We start from the raw sequence: 13,328 nt of genomic DNA, 5'->3' as shown, positions 1-13,328 counted from the left end.
AGAGAGAGAGAGAGAGAGAGAGAGAGAGAGAGAGAGAGAGAGAGAGAGAGAGAGAGAAAGAGATAGAGATGAAGTGCAAGTTTAAACAACAAGTCCTATCTCTATACAACTATTCTAACACTCCCCCTCAATCTGAACCTCACTGAGCTTTGCCAAGGTTGAGATTGTATGTAAACTTTTCCAATCCTCTCAAAGAAAGTGGTTTTGTAAACCCATCTGCAAGTTGATCTCCTGTAGGGATGAACTTGATCTCAAGCAACTTCCGAGCCACTCTTTCTCTGACAAAATGAAAGTCTACCTCAACGTGTTTTGTTCTAGCATGAAAAACAGGATTGGCTGAGAGATAAGTTGCACCAATATTATCACACCATAATCTCGCAGCCTGAGGTGCTTTAATGCCAAGCTCATAAAGAAGTGTCTGAATCCACGTTACTTCAGCTGTAGCATTAGCCAAGGCTTTATATTCAGCCTCTGTACTTGATCTTGAGACAGTGGCCTGTTCTCTTGCACTCCATGACACAAGATTTGTTCCCAGAAAAACAGCAAAACCACCTGTAGATCTTCTAGCATCAGCACATCCTGCCCAGTCTGCATCTGAATAAGCAGTTACAAGAAGAGAGGAGGACTTGGTAATTTGAAGTCCAAGACCTTCTGAGTACTTAAGATACCTTAGAATTCTCTTAACTACAGTCCAATGAGTAGTTCTAGGTGCATGCAAATATTGACATACCTTGTTTACTGAGTAGGAAATATCAGGACGAGTAAGAGTTAAATATTGCAAGGCTCCTACAACACTCCTATAATTTGTTGCATCAACTGGTGCAAGAGCTTCTCCACTTTCTGCTGTAAGCATTTCTGAGGTAGAAATTGGTGTATTAACTGGCTTGCAATTTTCCAAACCCACTCTTCTGAGAATATCAGTGGTATATTTCTCCTGTGAGAGGAGTATGCCATCTTTAATTTTCTTCACTTCTATTCCAAGAAAGTAGTGAAGATCGCCTAAGTCTTTGAGAGAAAACTCCAATTTCAAATCCTTAAGCAAGCAAGTAGTAGCTTCTGCACTTGAACTAGCAACAATTATATCATCTACATAAACAAGCACAAAAATAGTAACATTGCCTTTTCTAAAGAAGAACAATGAGGTATCTGCCTTGGATGGTATGAACCCAAGGTGTTGCAACTGCATGCTCAATCTGTGATACCAAGCTCTTGGTGCTTGTTTCAAGCCATATAATGCTTTATCCAACTTACAGACATACTGTGGTGTGCTGTGATCCTCATAGCCTGGTGGTTGCCTCATGAACACTTCTTCCTAAAGAACACCATGAAGAAACGCGTTCTGAACATCTAGCTGTCTTAAGCTCCAACCTCTGGAAATAGCAATAGATAGAACAAGTCGAATAGTGGCAGACTTAACAACATGGCTAAAGGTATCTTCATAATCAATTCCAAATCTCTGCTTAAAACCTTTTGCAACTAATCGAGCCTTATACCTGTCTATGCTTCCATCAGATTTTCTTTTTATCTTGTATACCCACTTACAATCAATAACATTGTCACCATGTTTTGGTGGTACCAAGTGCCAAGTTTTATTTTTCATCAGTGCATCATATTCATTGTCCATAGCTTCCTTCCAATCCTTATTAGCAAGAGCATCATGCAAATGAATTGGTTCACCGGTAGTGGTAAGAAAAGCTCGTTTAACTTTGTCATACCTTATAGTACCATCATTGTACTGTTTTTCTTTGACAATACCTGACCGGGACCTTGTTTGTCGAAGAGAAGTTGTAGAAGGCACGGGAACAGCCGCTGTGAAAGACGGAGCACGTGATCCTGGTGAAGCTGTATTGGCCATAGAAGATCCAGCCGATTCCCTATCAGGGAGCAAATCTGTCGGCTCCTGATCCGAGACAGAATCTGCTGCCCTGCCGGTCGGGGACCCAGGCGCGCAGGAGGAATCTAGCGCCCTACCGCGACTGGCCATTGTGGGGCCAGGCACGCGCCCGTGGTCGGCCGCTGAGGGGGCCCTTGGTGACCGGCGACAGGGGATTCACCCCTTCCCGCACATGGGCTGGCGGGTGGCTCGATGCGCGGAGACGTGGCGCAAGGCGATGCGTCAAGGCCAGCGGGCTCCATCCTGGCTGCTCGGTCGGCCGCCTGCCCACGTGAGCCCAGGCCCACGAGCGGATCGCCCTGGTATCGCGCGCTGACAGCGGCAGGCTGAGCGCGTGGATCCGCCTGGGATCGCGTGTCGTCAGCCAAATCTGCATTGTGCTCCGCGCCGCCCTTGTTTGTTTCCTCACACATGAAATCACAGTTTGGGTTAGTAGAAATTGCAACAGAACCAGAATTTGCTGTGGATTTTTGCACATGATCAAGTTCAGTTAACTCTCCCCCGTGATCAGAAGGTGCATCAGAATCAGATAAGAGTGCAATTTCAACACGAAGTAAAGCTCCCGCATTCGGATGAAGCTTGGCAAAAGGAAAAATTGTTTCATCAAAAACAACATCACGAGAAATATAAATGCGTCCAGTAGAGACTTCAAGGCACTTGTACCCTTTGTGGAGATTGCTATAACCTAGGAAAACACACTTAGTGGATCGAAACTCAAGCTTATGGTGGTTGTATGGACGCAAATTGGGGTAGCAAGCACACCCAAAAATTCTAAGAGAGTTGTAATCAGGTTTTTGGTGGTACAAGCGCTCTAATGAAGTAGAGTTGCCAATGACTTTGCTAGGAAGCCTATTAATAAGATAGGTGGCAACAATAAACGCTTCATCCCAATATTTTAGAGGAATGGAAGCATGAGCTAGAAGGGAGAGGCCGACTTCGACTATATGGCGATGTTTGCGCTCAGCGGAGCCATTCTGTTGACGTGCGTGAGGACATGACACATGATGAGCAATGCCAATGCTCCGGAAGAAAGAGTTGAGTTTTTCATACTCCCCTCCCCAGTCACTTTGGACTGACAGAATTTTTCTATCAAATTGCCTTTCAACGAGTTTCTGGAATTCTTGAAAGATAGAAAAAACTTCAGATTTATACTTGACTAAATAAATCCAAGTAAACTTGCTATAGTCATCAATGAAACTGACATAATATTTTTTCTGCCAAAAGAATCTCGGGCATGGCCCCATACATCACTAAAAATAAGCTCTAAAGGAGCATGAGAAACACTATAAGACTTGGGATACGGAAGCTGGTGACTCTTGGCACATTGACAAGCTTCACAAATAGACTCACTAATGGAACTTTGTGACAAAGGGAGTTTGTCTTTATTAACTACTTGTTTCACTATAACTGAAGATGGATGTCCTAATCTTTGATGCCACTTTTCCAGAGAGGGTTTGGTGACGCAGTAGACTTGACGACGCTGACGACTAAGTGCTCCGGATGTGATGGGGTAGAGACCCCCAATGCATCTACCGTGATGGAGAAGTTCCCTCGTTGCCCGATCCTTGATGAAAAAATAACGAGGGTGAGTTTCAATGAAAACATTATTATCGGTGGCTAGATGAGACATGGATGCAAGATTTTTATCAGCTTGTGGGACATGAAGGACATCCTTAAGAATGAGATCACGTTTAAGATTAGGGGAATTAATTGAAGCTTGACCAATGTGGCAAATGTCCATACCTCCTCCACTTGCAGTATGGATCTGATCAGCGCCATGGTACCTTTCGCGAAGAGCAAGTTGCTCTAGTTCATTGGTGACATGATCGGTGGCGCCAGAGTCAACGTACCAGACGCCTTCTCCTGCTTGTTCGCGCATGGCAGCATCAACATGGCGTGAATCAGGAACAAAATTCTCATCGTAACGGTGCCAGCAATCCATGAACTCATGGCCGGATTTCTTGCAAAGCTGGCATCGGGGACGAGGACGTGAGGCGTAGGACGGCGGCTGTTGTTGGAGTTGAAGCCGCCGCCGCCACCGCTGCTGTTGGAGTTGTTGTAGCCGCCCCCGTTGTTGTAGCCGTAACCCCCACCAGAGCGAGCGTCGTCGCCCTGAGAAGCGCCGCGTCCGCGGCCACCGCCACGGTTCTGCCCTTGGTGAACGCGCCCACGGCCGCGACCACGAGCAACAGAGTTGGCCGAGGACTGCCGTAGATCGCCTCCATGAAGAAGGGTGAGGCGCGCGTCGAAGCTCAGTAGCTGGCTGTACAGCTCCTGGACGGTGATGGGTTCCACACGAGCAGCAAGAGCGGAAACGACCGGATTGTACTCCATGTCCAAACCAGCGAGGATCTTGGAGACGATTTCCGTGTCGGAGAGAGCCGCGGCAGTGCACGCAACTTCATCGGTGAGAGTTTTTATCCTGCCAAGATATTCAGCCATTGTCATGTTACCTTTTTTAGGTTAGTGAGCTCGATGCGGGTGTTGATGGCTTGGGCTTGGCTCTAGGCGGCAAACATGGCGTGGATGGCGCTCCAGACTTCGGCCGGCGTCTGCAACATCGCGACCTGTGTGAGGATGTCGCGGGAGAGAGATCCCATCAGATACCCTTGTAGCTGTTGCTGTTGTGCGTACCAGAGGGATCGGGCATAGTTGAAGATCTGTTCCTCCTTGCCGTCCTTGGTAACGGTGAGGGTGGCCGGCGGTGGCAGGCTCGTCCCGTCCAGGTGGTGTTCCATCTGTGCGCCTTTGATCTGAGGCAGCACAATGGCCTTCCATAAGAGGAAGTTTCCCCTCGTGAGCTTCTCCTGTGGTGGCGATCTGAGAGACCCCGCGGTGGTGCTGGATGAGGATGGTGCGAAGGCGGAGGATGAGGTGGTGGTGATCGCGCCCGAGGTGCCGGACAGCGATGCAGCGGCTGTGGTGGACATGATCTTGGTCGAGGGAGAAGGCTTGATGCGCTTTTAGGGAGGTAGCTAGATGCGATCTTTGATCTATGAGGAAGAGGCTCTGACTACCATGTCAAATAGGTTGGAAAGCGTTGAACCCTTTGTCTCAGGCCGCGTCTGTATATATATGGCATAAGCCTTGGCGTACAAGTTGAGGAGATCGATCATGATGATCGTTACAGGAGATATAGAGAGGAGAGCTATGGGAGAGAGAGAAGAAAAGATAGAGATGAAGTACAAGTTTAAACAACAAGTCCTATCTCTATACAACTATTCTAACACTGCACGGAGCCGGCAAGCATCGTTTTTTTTTTCGAATGTTGGCAAAAGCTTTGCCAAATTCATTGATCAGGGGGAGAGTACAAGTACAGAAAGGCCAAACGGCAAGCACCAGAAAAACAAACAAATAGGTGCAAAAGGAAAAGAGGAAGAGAAGCAATCTACTCAGCCCGGATCAAAAGGAATGCCGGCTCCGGCCATGTTCCAAAGATGAATCTCCTCTGCAATCTTGCGCACTAGGACAGTTTTGGGCATCAGCTCTTTCTGGAACAGGCGTCTGTTCCGCTCTCGCCACACCTCCCAGGAGACGAGATGCACGAGCGACAAGGCGCCCTTTTTTTTCCCTGTCGATGCTTTTTGGACACAAGTATGCATCCAAAGCTTGACAGTGGTGCAATCAGACCAGGTGGATGGCTTGAGTGATGGGATGCTCGTAAGTGATGCAACAGAGCTCCAAATATCACGGACCCAAGGACAGTCCACAAGCAAATGAAGGGGGGTCTCTAAGTTACGTTCACAGAGTGGACAGAAGTAGGAGTTTTCCAAACCGCGTCGGAGTAATGCATCTGCTGTTAGAATCTTCCCTAGGATTGCAGTCCAAATGAAGAATCTACACTTCCCAGGTGCCCAAGCCGACCAAATCAACTCAAACCCATCCAGGGGAATGGAGCCTACAAATTGGAGTTGGTAGGCCGATCTAGCAGAGTAGGCGCCATCGGCCGAGGGGCGCCAAGTGATTCTGTCCTGCTGCCCGGGGCGTAGGTCGGCCTCATCCAGCAAGGCAGCCAGTTTTACGAGTTCTGGCGTCATATGTTCTGTAAGTCCTCTCGCCAAATCCGAGAGCCACGACTCCCCAGTCATCGCCTCCTTAACAGTCCTGTTTTTGCGAACCGATATTTGATATAGTGTTGGGGCGATTGTCTTGGGGCATTGTCCGTTCAGCCATCTGTCGTGCCAAAAGCTCGTCAGAGCGCCATCCCCAAGCGCTATGTTGGTGTGGTAACAGAAGCATGCAGTGGCGCGGGAGGTCCCAGGTTCAAGCATCGTTTCGGTCCGTTTCCATATCAGGTCGTGAGCCACAGTGGATGGAAGAAGACAGAGGTCTCGAGCTGGCAAGTGGCGAGCGCCTCGGGGGAGAGCAGACGGCATGCCGCGCACGAAGGTGCCAGGGAGAGGCGGCGGGATCCTGGAGCACAGTAGCGTGGAGCGACGGCGGAGATGCTGGGGATGTGCCTAAAAGTTTCGTTGGTCGGAACCGTCCGTACACCATGAAAGGCCGCGTCGAGAGGATCGTCAACAGGATCGACGGCCGCTGTCTGCCCGTGTGCTCTCCTTTGTGGGCTGCCTCTGCCTTTGGGGCAGTCCTACTGAGCGGACTGGAGTGCCACGTGCGACGAGATGTCGCAAGTCGAAGGTCGTCTTCTCACGCACGCTGCCGGCCGGCCTCAACTTCGACCAAGCTCCAATTTGACTTCGCCATAGCTGTGCTATGAGATTTTGCTGAGCCAGCAGCACACACACGCAATGATACCTGATTTGGACATGATTTTGTGCTAGACGACATGTATGTTGCGTGGTGATGGAGATTTAATGTCAGCGACACACACGAAGGGGATGATGCAGTGTGGCTGGAGGAGCGGTCCCATGCTGGTCGCCGGGGAGTTCGGGCCGAGGGCGTCACGCATGACAGCGATGAAGCTGCGCGCAACCATGGATGCAGACGCCGAGTCCCGTGCTTCGATGTTGACCTTTATGATTTCCGAGCGCAGTTCAGCTACTGGTGTTGTTGTTGTGCTGGCCCTGGCCGCTACTGGTCCGCCGGGGACCACGGTACCAAGCATCTCGTCCTTCCACTTTTCATTGAATCTTGGCCGTAGAGGGACATATTTAGGAGAGAAGAGAAAACATGTTGTATGGCAGCGGGACTTGAGGTCGTATGGCATTAGGACTTCTAGTCCGCGCAGAATTGCAGCCGTGACGGGAGAGATTTTTTTTTGAGACACCCGTGACGGGAGAGATAGAGAGCTAAGTTGATATGGGCCAAAGCAGTGCTAGCGTGGAAGTGGTCATGCCCAAGCGGACACAAGCGACGATAGCGAATACGATAGATACAAAATTTAGTACCACCTCGAATATGTTTTAAATTCAAACTGAAAACGTAAAATTACGGGAAGAAGCGTATTGTGACGGTGAACCCAAGGAGTCAATTACGGAGAGATTTGTGATGAGAACAAACTTTTTACAGTTGCTGATCAACTATAATACATGGCGAACAATTTTTTAACTAAATAAAGTTAGTTTTTCATACAAGAAAACAAAGAAAGAGAAAGAAAAGCCCCGCACTAGAAAAGTAAAAGAAAAAGGGGAATACTGAAGTGAGTCAGGCCACCACTCGCTTCCCTTGCCTCCTGCCGACGGCAAATAGACAACAAAATCCCCACTGGACACTTGAACAGGAAGTTGAACAGTTTTTCATACGTACCGAGCATTTTTGTAATATATATTGAACAAATTTTAATATATGATGAACTTGTTTAATTATATGATGAATGTTTTTAATATTCACTAAGATTTTTTTTAATATAAAGTGAAATTTTCTCAGTATAGAGTGAATATTTTCTCATATACACTATTTTCAAAAATCACATAGCGAAAAGTTTATATATTTTTTTATTTTTAAAAGGTCTTTAAATATCTAGCTCCATAAATAAAAACAGTCTTTTTTATGGAAGAATCGACTAAAAACAGATCTGATGAAAACAAAAACCTACTCGCCGCTGAGCCAGCAGGCCCATTTGCCCTTGCTTTTTGGTCCGAGCTGGTCCGGTTTGATGAGAATGCACGCCCGATAGGGGGCACCCCGAAAATGCTAGACGCACGGACGATTACGGGCGTTTTACAGGGCATCCTTCTAACTAATCTCTCTGCCCCCCTGATTTTTAGGGGGTGTGGGCCCTTCCTCCCCCAATCCTTAATACTAGTGGTCCACGTCAACTAGTATGTAAAACCCCGTAAAAAAATCCGTTGATGTAGCATTACCGGGGGGCACCCCTATTTCACCCATCAAGCGAGACAAGAGCGAACCATCACCGAAGGGAACGCCAGTTGGGTCGGCCCACACGCATGGGAAACACCAGCCTGTTTTCTGTTTCGTTTTTCTATTCTTTTGTTTTCTTCTATTTTTTGCTTTTCTATACTTTTGTTTATACTTTAAAATATTAGTACTAGCAAAAGAGCCCGTGCTTGCACTGACAGAAAAATAATCATAATCTTAAATGGCCATGACCATATTTTTCTGCATCACCAAGATAAACTATCAATCTTAATTTCGTGAAATTATGAATAATTTTTTGAAATCTCAACATTTTGATAAACTCGTGCACATATTTCAAATCATGAACTTTTTTCGAATTCACGAACACTTTCACAAATTTTCAACATTTTCTGAAATAAGGAACCTTTTTTTTACAAAATTGTGAACATTTTTTAAATAATTTTGTTGGATTGGCAATCATTTCAAGAATTGACGACATTTTCTGGACACGAATGGAACCATTTTTCAAATTAACTAAAAGTTGTTATTTAAGGAATAATTTTTCAAATGTATAATCACTTCTTGAATAAGCGAAAATTTTATGAAAGCATAAACTATTTTGTAAGTCACATACAGTTTTTGAATTTTTAGGATGTTTTTCCATTCATGACCTTTTTTAGAATTGGTGAATTTTTGTTCAGTTACATTAAAAAAAAGTACATGATCTTTTAAAATAATCACGAACTTTTTTTGATATCCCGAACATTTTTCCAATTTTGCAAACATTTTTAAATAAGAATGCATTTTATTACAGCATCACGAATATTTTTTAAATATAATTTTTTTAGGATTTATTAAACATTTTATTTCTGAATGATCATTTTTTATTTTGGATACTATTTCAAGTCTCAAGTAATTTAAAGTAGAAAAAAACGAAAAGAGAAAGGAAAATTAAAAATCGAAACTTTTAAAAAAGGGTGCCCTGACATGGGCCAGCCCATACAGGCGAACTGCATCTCGAGGGGGTCTCCAGTGTGTGAAACAATTTTCTATGAGGAAAGTATCGTTTTCCCCCTCAAATCCTTCATGATGGATCAAATCCCCCCTCAAGTCTAAAACCGGATTAATCACCCCCTCAAATCTGTAATACCGGATCAATCAGGCCCCGAGCGGTTTTGAACAGGATTTTAGGTGGTTTTGGAGAAGAATCGCACGATTTCGAACTTGTCGGGTGGCGGCGAGCGAGCCCGTCGAGGACTTTGCTACCAGCTCATTCTCCACGTGTCCATCATGACGTACTGCAGCAGTAGCCACGCTATGCCCATTTGTGCCGCCATCTGCAGCCTGCGCGTCTCGGCGCACGCGGCCATGGTGGCCACTGTGCCAGTCGCCGTCGCGTGCCCGATCCCCATGAGCCGCAGCGGCGCGAACGCCACGGATGATGCGACGGCCCTGTTATGATCGTGACGCAGGTGGCGACGAGCACCGTCTCGATGGACGTCGGCGGCGCTGCCTGTGATGTGGGAGTCCGTCTTCGTGCCCTGCTGCACGAACAAGGTCTGCGCTTGCGTGTTGGTGAGGAAGTAGACGGCCGGTGTGAGCCATATCGGGGTCAGCCGCAGCATAGTCGTCGGCCAGTGTGAGCCATATCATGCTCCTCCAATTGGATCGCCGTGCACAACCTCCATAGCCGGTTCAGGTTGCGTCTTCCAAGTCCTCGTCCGTGACAATGGCAGCCCTGTCCAAACAACTGGTGCACGAGCATGTGTGTTAATCTGAAGAAATCACTTGTGCTGGGAATCTAGTTGAACTGATTTTTTTAATAGGACCTGAATTGGTGGGTGTGCTGCAATCGCTTGTGGATTGGACTGAAGTATGTACACATGTTAAGACTGTCAGGTTACTTGAGAAGAATGTTGGGAATCCTATCCCGTGCTGTGCTGCCCGATGTGAGTTGCATAATCAGGAAATTAGACTGATTGATCATGTCTGCACTGCATATGTAACTGGTTCAGATTGCTTGGTCATCAAGCATGCATAAAACATGCGCCTGCAGGATCGGGCGACTCTGGCGCGAGGCGGCCGCCCTGATCAATGGCTTCGTGGAGGTCCTCTTCAACTCTGTCAGCGCGCAGGTTTTGCATATGGCTGTCTTCCTCCTCGGGGAGCTCGCCTCCCGAACATGTGCGTCGAGCCAAAGTCCGCATCAGCGATCCTTCTGAGCCAGATTCCCCTAGAATAAGGGGTCGGCCGGGGGAGCACGTCGCCGGTGCCGAGATCCTAGAAAATTTCCACGTCGTCGGCGACGCCGACAAGTTAGAAATCTTGCAGTTCCTATCAAAACCACCTAAAATCTTGTTCAAAACCGCTCGGGGCCTGATTGATCCGGTATTACAGATTTGAGGGGGTGATTAATCCGGTTTTAGACTTGAGGGGGGATTTGATCCATCATAAAGGATTTGAGGGGGGAAATGATACTTTCCTCATTTTCTATCACTTATAAGTGGCATTGGGTAATAGTTTGCAACTTTGGAAGCAATTTCCATGATGTACCGCCTGAAGCAATAGCCCTTTATTAGGGAGCTCCTATACGGCGCTGCAGGCGCCCGTTAACGATCCGGCGCCTGCAGTGCTGCTAGCATGGGCCGGCCCAGTAGCATGCTGCCCTAAATTTCTGTTAGTTATTTTTTGCGAATATAAATACATGAAATGAAGAAAGGTTTACAGATTTAAAGGAAAAAAGTTCATTCATTTGAAAAAGTATGTTCATATATTTAAAAAAGGTTCATAAATTTTGAAAAAGTTCATCAATTTGAGAAAAAGTTCATTCAAATTGAAAAACTTTCATCCAGTTTCTCAAAAGTTCATTAAATTTGAAAAAAAATTCATAGAAATTGAAATAAAGTTCATGTATTTTAAAAAAATCATGGAAAAGAAAAAAAGTTCATAAATCAAAAAAAGTTCATCCATTTTCAAGAAAAAATGTTCATTAAATTTTGAAAAAGTTCATCAATCTCAAAAAAGTTCACAGATTTGTTTTTTAAAAGTAGTCAACTGGCGCCTAGATGGGCCGGACCATTTACGGACGCCACAGGCTCCAGTTAACAAAATGCACGTTAACTGGCGCCCGTGGCGCCAAATAGGAAATGCCCCTTTATTATCTGGTAAATACAAATGTGTATTTTACAAAAAAACACTATGAAAAATATTTGAAAACAAATATTGAGCAAGTATTTAAAAAATGTTAAACAAGTATTAGATAAATATTGAAGACGTATTTGAAAAAATGCTGAACAAATTATTTCAAAAAATGTTGATCATGTATATAAATATGGTGAACCAGTATTTTCGAAACGTTCAACGAGTATTCGAAAAATATTTAACAAGGATTTGTAAAAATGTTGAACAAGTATTTCAAAAAATGTTAATCATGTATATAAAAAAATTAAACATGTATTTGAAAAATGCGAAATGAGTATTTAAAAAATGTGAAATAAGTATTAAAATGTTGATCAAGCATTTAAAAAATAATGAATAAGCGTTTGAACAATGTTGAACTTATATACACAAAATGTTGCTTACTTATTTAAAAAATATTTTTGACATATACGGAAATTTACAGTGAAAACGAAAACAACATAAGAAAAGCAAAAGATAAACAAAAAAATGGAGAAAAATATGCAAAAAAAGAATGAAAACACAGAGAAGAAAAATGAAAGAAAACAAAACAAAAACACCCGGCTAAAATGGCCTCCAGTAGGTCACGCCCACAGCGGAGTGGCTAACAGCCGAAATCACTAGTTAAGAAGTACTCGTTATGAAGATCATTCCAATTCCCCAGGTTGCGACAAGTGGCGCGCTGCATGTGCGCCACTTGTCGCAACCTGGGAGTTTTCCCTTTTTTCGTAGATCCTTTATTTAAAACGTTTTATCTCTTAAATTGTGCGTCCAAATCTCGAACCGCTTTCGCCGTTGGATTCCTCGTGTCGAGATCTTCAAAACTAGATCCCATGTTGATAAGTTTTGACGAACTTTTTTCTCATGAAAAAACCGGACAAAAAAACCGAACCGGGAGCACGTGTTTTTCCCTTTCCGAAAGAGGCACGCCCGTGCCTCTGACGGAATCACAACCGTGCCTCTCACGGAAGCAAAACCATGACTCTCGCGAAAGGAAAAAAAATACAGAAAACACATTTTTTTTTCCATTTCCGAAGAGGTACGGCCGTGACTCTCACGAAAGCACAACCGTGCCTCTCACGACAGGAAAAAACAGAAAACGCGTTTTTTTCGTTTCCAAGAGGCACGGCCGTGAGTCTCGCGAAAGCACAACCGTGCCTCTCGCGGAAGCAAAACCGTGCCTCTCACGAAAGAAAAAAAAATAGAAAACGCGTTTTTTTCGTTTACAAGAGGCACGGCCGTGCCTCTCGCGAAAGCACAACCGTGCCTCTCGTGAAAACAAACCCCTGACTCTCGCGGAAGGAAAAAATAAAAAGAAAACGCGTTCTTTAGGGCCATTTTCTTTAGTAGCATGAGCATGATTTTCTTCACGATCTGGAATGATTTCTTCAGCAGATTCTTCGGTAGGGATGACATCCTCAGTAGCCTTGACCTTGATGGATTCCTCAGGTGACATTTCATCTAGCACAGGAGGTAGGTGCTCTCTTTGCGAGCCACTAGTCTCATCGAATCGCACATTTACAGTTTCAACAACCTTGTGATGATAGGTGTTGAAGACTCTGTAGGTGTGTGATTCCTTTCCATAACCAAGCATAAAACCCTCATGTGCTTTCGGTGCAAATTTAGAGTTGTGATGAGGATCTCTAATCCAGCATTTAGCACCGAAGACTTTGAAATAACTTACATTGGGTTTCTTGTCAGTGAGGAGTTCATATGAGGTCTTTTGAAGAATTTGTGAAGATATACCTTCTTGATGACGTGGCAAGCAGTATCAATAGCATCAGGACAAAAACAAGGTGGAGTCTTGTATTCATCAAGCATAGTGCGAGCCATCTCAACAAGAGTCCTGTTCTTGCGCTCCACGACACCGTTCTGCTGAGGAGTATAGGGAACAGATAACTCATGAGTAATACAAAGTACACCAAGATATTCATCAAGACCAGTATTCTTGAACTCAGTCCCATTATCACTCCTGATATGCTCGATCTTCACACCG

General features: G+C 45.1%; 1 non-coding gene across 1 annotated transcript; it reads right to left on the bottom strand.

Annotated features, from left to right (window-relative positions):
• Window positions 1-4,138: 4,138 nt before the first annotated feature.
• LOC119296533 lies at window positions 4,139-4,273 on the bottom strand. The gene has a single exon (XR_005145276.1). It is a non-coding gene; the product is annotated as a small nucleolar RNA Z247 (small nucleolar RNA).
• Window positions 4,274-13,328: the final 9,055 nt, after the last annotated feature.

Source organism: Triticum dicoccoides, chromosome 4B, assembly GCF_002162155.2.
Source record: "Triticum dicoccoides isolate Atlit2015 ecotype Zavitan chromosome 4B, WEW_v2.0, whole genome shotgun sequence".
NCBI lineage: Eukaryota > Viridiplantae > Streptophyta > Magnoliopsida > Poales > Poaceae > Triticum > Triticum dicoccoides.
The sequence above is the reverse complement of the archived record's forward strand: the minus strand, read 5'-3'. Positions and strand labels throughout refer to the sequence as shown.